Source organism: Limulus polyphemus, unplaced genomic scaffold, assembly GCF_000517525.1.
Source record: "Limulus polyphemus unplaced genomic scaffold, Limulus_polyphemus-2.1.2 Scaffold323, whole genome shotgun sequence".
In the NCBI taxonomy this organism is placed as follows: Eukaryota; Metazoa; Arthropoda; class Merostomata; order Xiphosura; family Limulidae; genus Limulus; species Limulus polyphemus.
In genome coordinates, this window is record NW_013665933.1 from 589,495 (window position 1) to 602,625 (window position 13,131).

At 33.3% G+C, this 13,131-nt stretch overlaps 1 protein-coding gene across 1 annotated transcript in view; it reads right to left on the reverse strand.

Annotated features, from left to right (window-relative positions):
* The window catches only part of LOC106457385 (fibroblast growth factor receptor 3-like), a 103,744-nt gene extending 91,940 nt beyond the window's left edge, over positions 1-11,804 (reverse strand). The window contains exon 1 of the mRNA XM_022383288.1: positions 11,463-11,804. The gene's annotated coding sequence lies outside the window, so the exon portion shown is untranslated. The remainder of the gene's footprint in view (positions 1-11,462) is intronic.
* Positions 11,805-13,131: the final 1,327 nt, after the last annotated feature.

The window sequence follows — 13,131 nt, forward strand, 5'->3', positions numbered from 1 at the left end:
TCTATTTATAAGAGTTTATGGAAATTATCAGAAATGTTCAGAAATAATATAAAGTTTATTCACCCAGTTAAGTTGACTTAGACTTGATAATAACACAATATTATACCTGTTCTCTCAAACTTGATAATAACACAACATTACCCCAAGGTGGTCTCTTAAACTTCATAGTCACACAATATATCCCTCCTCCAGGTATTCTCTGTGATGACAATGATTAATGCAACATTTTTTTCAAGTGAATGTATTGTGAGTACAAAGACTATTTGATAAGTTTGTTTTCTACGATAGATTGTTTGTTTTAGTTTCCAGTACATTTGGAGGTTCCCTTCATTTCGAACCAGAAAGCTCAGTGGAACTCATACAGTAAATACTGTGATATTATTTGATTTTATTCTGAAGTTTCAGTAAGCTATCAATAAATTTTCAGAGTAAGTTAAGTTCAAAATATGGATTTCAGTGTTCGAATAAGAGACAATTACAGTTGCATAAACTAGCGACTATAAAGGAAGTTTACTTCAAGTTTTAGTTGAACCAGTAAATTACATATATAACCACAACTCGAATTTATTCGTACAATGTGTCCAAATAAACAAAGCATAATTTATATGGTTCTTTGGGAACAACCAAACCTAACCTTGTAAACATTGGCTGAAGATATCCATTGACTAAGACTGAACTCTTTCTCATGGCCATTTGTTCTAAATTGATATCAGATGTATGAATTCTTTTTCAGCTGATCATGCGAGTTTGTTCTGCAAGGTACTGGTGACTGAAAATTAAAAAGCCAAGAAAACAAAATAACTTATTTTTTGCACAAAAGCAGTCATCCCTAATTTTGAGCTAATAAGCAACAAAAAGGCAACTAGTTAACAGCAGTAGCAACTTTTGGGCTACTCTAGTGGAATAGAAGGCTTTGAAACACTAAGCCACACCTGACCCCATCCAGAAACGACATGATTCACACACCTTTAATTTGAAATCTGCAAAGAACAAATAAAAAGTGAAATAAGGCATTTGCAGAAAAACGTGACTTTCATTACAAAAATTTGATCTTTGATTTCCAATGCTTCTCCAGCTTTTGATGCTCAAACAATAGCTTTGATTTACCAGGTTTATAGCTTACTCATGCATCAACATACATTTGTTACTATATTTTTGAACATGTTACAAAACAGGCACGTATTCTTGAATACATAACCTCGTTACACTTTACAAAGTTGTGTCTGTAATATATAACATACTTCAAAACTGCCACGTGCGATCCACTTTTGCAAAATATTCATTAACAGACCAAGTTATGAGTCAAAAACAAACTTGTTCTGCTTAGTATACCTGTTTTTAAATCATTCCTGTACAGATAACGCTTTAAGGCACAATACTTTGCATGTCTTTTTCAAAACAGTGTTGACTGGGTAACGCTTTAAGAGATAACTAGGCCCACAGTGTCTTGCTTAGACTACATTTAATAATTCATTATTGAATGGATACAGCTTTCAGAGATACAAGTTTCAGAGTTCACTGCTTAGTCTACGTGTCATAAGATACCTCTGAATGGATATCACTTTAAGACACTATTAAACAAAGTGTTTACTGCTTGGTCTGTCTGTCACAAAACATTTCTGAATGGATATCACTTTAAGACACTATTAAACAAAGTGTTTACTGCTTGGTCTGTCTGTCACAAAACATTTCTGAATAGATATCACTTTAAGACACTATTAGACCAAGTGTTTACTGCTTGGTCTGTCTGTCACAAAACATTTCTGAATGGATATCACTTTAAGACACTATTAAACAAAGTGTTTACTGCTTGGTCTGTCTGTCACAAAACATTTCTGAATAGATATCACTTTAAGACACTATTAAACAAAGTGTTTACTGCTTGGTCTGTCTGTCACAAAACATTTCTGAATGGATATCACTTTAAGACACTATTAGACCAAGTGTTTACTGCTTGGTCTGTCTGTCACAAAACATTTCTGAATAGATAACGCTTTGAAATACAACACGGCCCACAGTGTCTTGCTTAGTTTAACTGTGATACATCATTATGAAACACATAATGCTTTAAGAGACAAGGCCAAAACGTAGTGCTTTGTTTATATCTTATAAAACATTTCTGAATCGACAATGACTTAAGACACAACAAACTCAAACTGTCTTGCTTAGTCTATGTATCGTGAAATACTACTGAACAGATAACGTTTCAAAATAAACCCATAGTGTCCTCCTTGGTTTATCTGTCATAAGACATTCCTGAACAGATAGACTTTAAGACACAACATCCAGAACTTCCTACTATGTCAATTTGTTATATAACATTAGTGAACTGACAACGCTTGAAAACTTAACACAAGACCCGGAACGCCGTCTTAGTCAACTATCTGAAGGTATTCCTAGACAAAGATTTCGAGGACTCTATTTAGCCAGTATATTAAGATATTCTTGAACCGATATCTCTTTAAGTAACAACAAGACCCAAAATGCCCTATATGTTCGATGTGTCACAAAATATTACGAAAGAAATAACGCTTTAAAACACAACAATACATAGTGTCCTGCTGAATCTATGTCTAATAAAATATATCTGAATAGATAAAAGCTTTGAGAGACATCAAGACCCAAAATGTCCTTTATAGTTTATATCTGTTAAAATCATTCTTAAACAGATAACGCTTTAATATATTATAAGATCAAGAGTACCGTGCGTGATCCTTGTTGTAAAACATTTCTGAAAAAATAAGGTTTTAAGATACAATAAGACCCAGAGTTCCCTGTTAAACAACATTCCTAAACATATAATGATTTAAGACACTATAAGATCAAAAATGTCCTGCTTGGTGTATCTTTTAAAAGATATCGCTAAGAAACGAAAATATTCAAAGCGCACTGGTTAGTATACTTGCAACATTGTTTAAAACACAAGGCCCTGAGTACCCTTGCTTAAACCATCTGTTTAAAACAAAAGATCCAGAGTACCCAGCTTAAAATACCTGTTTAAAACACAAGACCCAGAGTGTCCTGCTTAAACCACATGTTTAAAACATATAGACCCAGAGTGTCCTGCTTAAACCACCTGTTTAAAACATATAGACCCAGAGTACCCTGATTAAACCACGTGCTTAAAACATAAAGACCCACAGTACCCAGCTCAAACTCCCTGTTTAAAACACAAAATCCAGATTTCCCAGCTTAAACCACCTGTTTAAAACACACTTAAATACACGAGACTGTAACACACAATAAAACTCAAAGTGTTCTGCTTGGTCTGTTCCAAAACATTTTTCAATACACACATCAAAATATTTGTAGTATCTTGCTTTGACCAACTATGGAATTATAAAATGTTCTTCAATATACACTTCACAATATACGTAGTGTCTTGCTTTGACCAACTATGGCGTTATAAGATATTCTTCAATATATACTCCATAAGATCCATAGTGTCTTTAGTGTTACAAAACAATCTTTATCAAATAGGATTGTAGCTAACCACAGAATACAGAAGTATTCGTAAAGTTATCATAGCTTGGAGTAATTTCCCTTTAATCTAACAAGATAAACAGTAATGCTTGGAGTAATTTCCCTTTAATCTAACAAGATAAACAGTAATGCTTGGAGTAATTTCCCTTTAATCTAACAAGATAAATAGTAATGCTTGGAGTAATTTCCCTTTAATCTAACAAGATAAACAGTAATGCTTGGAGTAATTTCCCTTTAATCTAACAAGATAAACAGTAATGCTTGGAGTAATTTCCCTTTAATCTAACAAGATAAATAGTAATTGTTCAAGGAGCTTAGGTATTTGGAAACTTTTATTTTATTTATATCGTTTTCTTAGTTACTACAGTAATAACTCATATTTTCTTAAAACCATTTAGCATTATAAGTGCAATTAGATTTTTAGCTCATGAGACTTTTCTAGCACTGATTTTGTAAGAGCAGTGAGTTGATTTTACATTTTATCAACAACAAATGACGAATATTTCATCATTAAATATATGGCAGGTGTTTTTCTAATCTTCAATTATACAAGGGCCGTTCTATGGTCAATATATCATATATATTACCGCCATATGAACGTAGAATGGTGCAGAGTAGATTCACGTAGACTTGTTTTTTGTTTTGTTTTTTCTTCTTTTAATGTCAGTCGTAGGTGAAATTAATATAATCTTAATTCTATTAAAAATCACAATTGTTCATTAAAAAGTCAATCATCCAAGTTAAGTGTCCTTCAACTAAAATAATACCTGGTTAAGAACACTTTAAAAACAAACTTTATCGAGAGGATAAAATAATCAAGATTGATCTTTAAATCGAAACTTCTTACTGTCATGTTTGTTTCGAAAGTTTTAGCAACACAAGAACTTCCTTACTAGAGCCATAGTACACAAGAGGATGTAGAATAGAATCATTTATTATACGATATGCATACTAAAGTTAATTTAATACGTACCAGGTGGTCTTACTTTGATACTAATGACTGACAAGGAAAATTTATTCGCAATCTTTTTGGCATCATTTCTTTCATTTAAATTCTTGACTATCAGAGGTTATTGGTTTCCTTGCATATCACTCTCAACGATAAATGTCTTCGTTAGCCTTGGCTACATGGAAAGCAATACAAAAGAAAAAAGCCAAAACTGTAGTGCAATTTTGGATGTACCATTCTTGTTAAAACAGTTATCACTGTTCATTATTCTTACACTTAAGATATAATGGTGCGTGCGAATGAATGTCATTTCATCTTAAAATAATAAAACAGAGCAATATAGGCAGGCGTTTCTGAAGCTTATTGATACTAGCCTCGTGTGTTGTACTACAGTCGCATAATGTAGATTTATATTACACAGTAGGTTAGCGGCTAGTTTACTGATTTACAACGTTAAAATTCGGGGTTCAATTTTCTACGGTGAACAGAGAGCAGATAGTCTATTGTTTAGCTTTACATTAAAAATAACAAAAATAGCAAATATACTTCCAAACTGCAGTCATTTCCCTTAAGACTAATTATGGGACCGGACGTAGCCTAGTGGTTAGTTTACTTGGACTGTGAATGTGATGGTTCAAAGTTCGTGTCCCGTTGCTGCAAGAATGCCTTCCACACTTTGGGACAGCAGTTGCGCTACAAAAATTATTAAATCCCATTATCCGATCAGACAAGAGTAGTTCGACAGTGGGTAGTTGATACTGTTGACCAACTGCCTTCCACATATTCTCTCAGTTAAAAATTAGGGATGACTATCCGCAGGTAGATCTTGTATATTTTTGCGCAAAATTCTAAACAAATTTATTCTCACCATACTCGATTTAAACTTAGGTGACCTTAACTTTTGCGTAAATATTAAGCATTTGCTTTTTATCATTGAGCTTTGAAGCAAAATATATTACGGTCTGAGCGTACGCAGCCAAATAACAAATTAGTTCATTTTTATTGTTTGAACGAAACGTGCTTACCATGAAGTCAAAGCTAAGGAGTGTTATTTTCTAGACACGTGTTACACTTGGAATTGCTTCCAAGTTATTGTAGCAAAGCGTGACTCAGATTCAAGTTACAAAAAAGTAAACACTTAATCACAGTTCAAATTTTAGTTTTAAAAAAAAATCGCGATTAAATTTTCAACAAAATTTTGCCATGAACTTGTGTTCAACGATCAAAAATAGACCCTGTGTTTTAATCATTTGAGTCAGAGAATTGGCGACACCATCTGGCAGAGATACAATTAAAATGGAGCTTATGACTGTATGCAAGAACAGTAGAATATCAGATTGTTTTATATTCTAGATGAAAATAGGCGTTAGTTATGCGTCATAGTTTCCTAGTTGACTTGTTAATTCTAAATACAGCCTAAAGAAACGGAGCATTGGGTGCCCATCAAGGAGTGTGGTAGAATTGAATGCCTAAGAATTGTTGAGATCTCAAATCGATGAAGAATTTCAAAGATATAAATATGTTATCTTAAAGACATTAACTTTATTAGATGTAAAACACTAGTAGTATTGAAATGAATTTAAAAAATATGTTATCTTAAAGACATTAACTTTATTAGATGTAAAACACCAGTAGTATTGAAATGAATTTAAAAAATGTTTTAGTGTATAACAACATATAATGTATGTATATGCCTAAAACATTAAATAGCTTTGGTTTAAAACAATAAAACTTAAAGTTGCAAATCCTGAGAATGTTAACTATGTTTTTAAAGTCTCAGGTCAATCGACATTATAGGTTTCATGTGAAGTTCTGAGCCCAAAATGATACCTCAAGACCAAACAAAAAGACAGAAATCCATGAAGAATATAGCCCTCGTTTACATTACTCTGCCTAAACTCTCTCTGGATAGAAAGATTCTGAAACTTCTATATTTCTACATTTAGAAGCCTTTCTAAATCGTTTTTTTTCGCGCTTTGAAAATGAACATCTACTTCTGTGTTTAAACTTTTCGAATTAAGACTAAAACGGTGTAGTTTTATAATCAAACAATGCAGAAGTAATTAATTGTCCGTCACTTCCTAGCAGTTCTAGATTTGCAAGTTTGCATGTAACATTTTAACAACAAAGACTTAGAAGAATAAATTATCCTAACGTTATTTCAATGATCAAATTAACATAAGAATACCGAAAAGATTAATGTAATTGACGAAGAAAAACAAAAACGGGGTGCTAGTTGAAATGAAGGTTGTATTATCTTATAAAAGTAAGAAATGTTACGAGGAATCGCTTCCGCTTTTACTTCCGTTATTATTTAGGATGTAGCGCAGTGACAAGTATAATGTATACAGCGCTTTCTTGCATTTGTTTACTATGATATGTGGTAGTGAAAGACGTTATCTTTACAGTGTTTTCTTTATTTATTGTGTAATTTGGTGCAGTGAAATCTGAGATACATAGCGTTTTCTTGTTTTCTTCATTACAAATTGACATGCCTAGGGTTTTCTTATTTTATTCATTACAATTTGGCATACCTAGTGTTTTCTTATGTTATTCATTACAATTTGGCATACCTAGTGTTTTCTTATGTTATTCATTACAATTTGGCATACCTAGTGTTTTCTTGTTTTATTTACTAAAATTTGACGTATGTAGTGTTTTCTTCCTTTATTTATTACAATTTGACATACCTAGTGTTTTCTTGTTATATTTATTACAATTTAACCTACCTAGTGTTATTTATTTCATTTAATACTATTTGACATACCTAGTACCTTTTTTCGATGACGAGGAACCCACTTTGAAACTAATAATGGTTAGAGACGGCTTGAATGGGTAATGAAGAAAAACTTTAATATAAGTTTAACATAACAGCAAATGTACAACGTTTCGACAAGGTTTTGTCATCATTAGGTACTAGTACTTTCTTGTTTTATTTATTACAATCTGACATACGTATTGTTTTCTTGTTTTATTCATTACAAAATGACATGCCTAATGTTTACTTGTGTTATTTATTGTTGACAAACCTAGTGTTTTCTTGTTTTATTTAATACTAGTTGACAGTCCTAGTACTTTCTTATTTTATTGATTACAATTTGACATACCTAATGTTTGTTTGCTTAATTCATTACAATTTAGCATACGTAGTGTTTTCTTGTTATATTTAATACTATTTGACATACCTAATGCTTTCTTATTTTATTCATTACCATTTGATATACATAATGTTTTCTTTTTTTATTGATTACAATTTGACATACCAATAGTTTCTTATTTTATTTATTACAATTTGACATACGCAGTGTTTTCTTCCTTTATTCATTACAATTTGACATACTTAGTGTTTTCTTGTTTTATTGATTACAATTTGACATACCTAATGTTTTCTTGTTTTATTTATTACAAATTAACATAGGTATTGTTTTCTTGTTTTATTTAATACTATTTGATATACCTAGTGCTTTCTTATTTTTATTCATTACAAATTGGCATACTTAGTGTTTTCTTGTTTTACCTATTGCAATTTGACATACCTAGTGTTTTATTGATTACAATGTGAAATGTTGAAATGTAAACCTTCAGTGTTTTTTACTTTGTTGATTACAATATAGATAGAGAAATTTGTCATACAGACAGTGTTTACTTGTTTTATGGATTCAAATTTGCCATAACCTACAGTGTTTCCTAGATTTATCGATTGAAATGTAGTTGGTGAAATTTGATATTATACGTTTTTTTGGTTTTTTTTTTTTTTGCTATATTGATAACAATAACGTGTAGCTTTGTGCATAATTAAAAAAAAATCATATATCTTATGTTTATAGAAAGTTTACGTTACTATTTACAATATTAGTTTGACCCAGTGACAATATATCATAGCCAGTTTTGTTACGTTAATAGATATTTGTAAATCAACTTGAATTTCCGCTTTTTTTTGTATTAATAATTACTGCTCTTTCCAGCACAGTTTTACATAGAGTTGAGTACTACATATTGAAACAATTTTGAATATTTAAATCAGCAAGTCCTGTGACAACCACAGCAGATGTAAAGTCGCGATAAAACGGAATGTATAAGAACTGTATTTTGACTTTGTTTGGCGTTTTGTATGTAGTGTTATTCCACTGAAAGTTTATCTCTTTTGGAATGATAAGCAACAACTCTTTCCGACGCAAAATGTTCATACCCTAAACCACAGCAGATGTAAAGTCGCGATAAAACGGAATGTATAAGAACTGTATTTTGACTTTGTTTGGCGTTTTGTATGTAGTGTTATTCCACTGAAAGTTTATCTCTTTTAGAATGATAAGCAACAACTCTTTCCGACGCAAAATGTTCATACCCTAAACCACAAAGATGTGTTCATATCGTGGATTTTGAATTTCCAAGACGATACTATCTCTTATACTTAATGGCATTGGAAAACAAAGTAATGTGGATCAACTTGACGAATCCAAGGCATCCAGAAAGATACCTTCAATAAATCGTATCCCAGCCATGGTAAGCCAAGTGCGATGTTTTGTAACAGGTGAAAATACACGAAGACAAAGATCAGTGAAAAAAGCCATCCACGTGCCCCCGGCAACAATACCTAACATAATCAAGAAGGATTTCCGTCTGGAAAAGCAACACATGTCACGTGTACACAAGATGTTTCTACGACATATCTGTTTAACCGTCGCATACCTAAAGCAGCTGGAGAATGAAATGGATTATTCATGCTATTCCATAAGAAGACATAGAGGCGCACAGATTTATGTGCGATCAAACCGTTGAAGGGAGCTCTTGGAAACTGTCGTCCCAGTACATTAGATGAATTATAAACAGCAGTCAGGAAGTAGTGCTGTGCTTCGGACATGACAACATTACGACGGAACCTTTTGCAATAGAAACTACGCAGCAGGTTTATTGTAAAGAGTACGATTGGACGTGGTGACATAAGTTATAACGACGTGGTGTATTCCAAAATCGTTTTAATAGAATGGACTCCGCCTCTATAGTTCGTTACTAATGTTTACAAATCAGAATTAGTAGGTTTACTGTGTACAATCACAGTTATCTACTACGTTAGTATTGTGTTGTTTACAAGTGATAATTAGAGTACAATCGCCTGCTGTGCATATTAAAGCCAACTAATACAGTGTGGTATATAATGCTACTAAATAACCTGTGTTTTATATTAGTCCTGGGTAAAGAATATCTTAAATCTGAAATATAAATCTTAGAAGTAAAATTAATGATTATTTTTTTTTACTGTGATTTATCAGTATTTTGTATGGCTTAATCTCCATTATTTTACTTTTCATCCCTTAGACGTATCCAAAGAAACTTAGAAATATACTTTATCATACCGTTAATCTGTTACCCTCCACTTCTTTAACTCTGGCTATCTCTCAGACAAATAACTCACGCCTCGTTTTTTCAAAATACATTTTATATTACTGTTGGAGGTCAATGCCTCAATTATGTCAGTAAAATCACTGACTGAGAAACAGTAAAATTAATAACTTGCTTGTATCTAACCTGTACTTTATAAACTTTTCATAAAATAGAACGCTTTATAATATACCTACATATAACTTATAAATCTAAGCCTATGATTCTCTTCTCTCCACATCTCTCTTGTGTAATTTTGACGGCCATTTAACAAAGTAAAAAATTGGAGTATTTCCTCAGTGGAAAAAAAAAAAAGTTGCCAAGGCCAAGTTCAAAACAAGCCTATCTTCCTGTAAGGTTCAGTAACAAAGAAGAAAGGACGAACAGACAAGAGGAAAGGAGACATGGGGAGAATCTTCAAGATTTCAACATGTTTGTTGCACTACGACATCTGGCGGACAGATGTCCCGTGAAGGTGAGTGGCACCTCACTTCCGTCCCCTGTAGAGAAGACTTTCACTCTATCTTCTCAAAACTTCTGGTCATTTGTTAAACACAAAAATAAAAGTCAGTAAATTTTGAGAAATCTCAAAAATTTATCGTTGTGTTTTTAAATAACTACCGGCTTCTAACCTGTATCATATATCAATGTCGAACACTAATAGTGATCACTCCGATAGAGGTGTTTCGCACTGACCAATAGCTACTGACCCGAGTATTAATTCGTATATATATATATATATATATCGAACGTTATTGCTGACCCAGTTTAAAGAGCTGCTTCCTTCCGATGACCATTTACTGACCCTTGTATTATATATCTGTTCATATCGAACTTCAGTGTTAAACTATGTAGTTAAACTGGTAGTTAGGGTGCTCCGCTGACAATCTGCGGGTCGCGAATTCGAATCCGTCACCGAACATGCTCGCCGTTCAATAATGGGGCGTTAAAATGTGACGGTCAATCCCACTTTTCGTCGGTAAAAGAGTAGTCCAAGAGTTGACAGTGGGTGGTGTTTACTAGCTGCCTCCCCTCTAGTCTATCACTTCAAAATTAGGGGAAAATAGCACATATAGCCCTAGAGTAATTTTGCGCGACATTCCAAAACAAACAAAGACTCATGTGTGAAGTAATTTGAACTGACCACCACCCATTGACCTTATCAAATATTATTATCAACTCATGTGACAGAAGTGTTTTTTTACTGGCAGCTGACTGGCATTTAGTTTCCTATTATCGTGTCGGACTGATTTACACATCTCAGGCGATCGTGAAATAATTCACGTTCTGTTGATGAAAATCTTGAGTAGATTAAAATTTCTATACGAAACCGTACCACTTTATGTATTATATAAAATTATGAATTTAAGGAATATAATAAAAGGCCGAATATATTAAATATTGGGAAGATATATATATATATGTACAAGACATTTCACGAAATTTAAATTCTTACTTTTGAAATATATGTCCAAGTAAAATTAAACGTATCAACTGTCTAAAGCTAAACTTATACAACGTTTAAGAAATTTCTAGATTTTTTTTTCGTCAAAAAATTTCTATAAATTCTTACGGACAATGACAACCTACTTACCAGTAAATCTGTTGTAACACTGAAATTTTCTTTAGTGATTATTACTTTAAAACTCACCTGAATTGAAAAAACAAGCAGCTCCAATACAAAATGCTAGTCCACGTATGTTGGTGGTTTTCTAAATGCACAACGAAAAAAAAAACATAAACAGACAAACACGTGCTGTTGCACTTGCGTCTTTCTCTCTGCTCTCTTACGTTTTCGTGCTTTTCAAAAGAATAAAAAATGTTTTTCACTGCTCTATTCTTTGAACACTTGCAAGTCTACACCTCCATGCCTGTTCTTTTTACTGGGTTTACAACAGCGGAGAGGTGTTCAAGTTTCCCGGCGATTTTCTAACACCCCTTCTAACTAACTACTCAGCCCTCCTTGATCTGCAGAACTAACGTGTGCAAGCTAGAGAGAGAACATACAAGAAACTCGTGCAAATGGTCCTTTCAAGCACGCGCACTACGCACAGTTCGGTCCTCGGTTAATGACAAACTGTTTCATCAACTGACTAAGAGGAAGAGCAGAACAGTGGGTGGAGCCATTATGAGGGCGGTTTGGGAAAATGTCGGAGCGGAAAGTCCTCATCTCAGATTTCTGTGCTTCATTTAACGGACTGGTCGATTGATAGCAAAGGTAGGAAAGTGGGAAGACCTTCAAATTCATTACAAGAGACTATTAAGTGACCAATAAAGGGATAACATCAAGGATTGGTTAGAAAATACTATAACGGAGTTTAAGAATACAAGGACAAATAGTTGTGTCAAAGCTTGTTCACGCTGCCGTTTATAATTTGGCAAAATAACGATATTAACCTGACATGAACATGTATACTTCCAACTTCACAGAGGGGCTCAACACTGTATTAAAACTTCCAACATAATATTAGAAGAATGGTTTCGTTTGTTCTTTTGGTCTTTGTTTGTAATTAAGCACAAAGCTACACAATGGGTTATCTGTGCTCTGCCCACCACGGGTATCGAAACCCGGATTCTAGCGGTCCATCATTGGCTTTAATTATTAAAATTTCTATCAAGCGAAACTCTCCTGTAATTTATTCGTCTATAAAAGGGTTGTTTGTATTTACAATTAGCAAGTACCCTAAACAGGAGGATGCTTCGATACTGCTTACGCAGATTGAGAGTTTGACACCCTAACCACCAGGCCATGCCAGGCCTTTGATAAAGGTTGTTGATCTGATTATTAGAAATCAGTCAATCCTAGAAATATACTCTACGTAATTATTTCTTCTTGGGGATTGTATGTTGTTATCTTATTCATCGTTTTCCTGGAAATTTGACATTATTTTAGAAACAATTATTTCCAGGATTGACCGTTTTTATGATAATCCTTTTATCACATTCCAAATAATCAGATCAATAACCATGATTAAAGACCTGGGATGGCCTGGTGGTTATGACGCTCGAATAGCAAATTTCTGGTCGCGGGATCGAAACTCGTCGTCGAACATGTTATTCTTTTCACCCATGGTGGCGGTCAGTCCCACTATTCGTTGGTAAAGATAAGGCTAAGAGTTTGTGGTGGAAAGTGTTGACTGGCTTCCTTCCCTCTAGTCTACCACTTGACAGTTAAGGACAAATAACACAAATAGTCCTAGAGTAGGCTTGCGCAAAAATTCAACAAATAAACATTATCGAAGTCCTGTGTTATCATATCGTTAATATCTTGATTGATGGTTTCATATGAGCATATTAATAATTATTTATCGCAAGCCAAA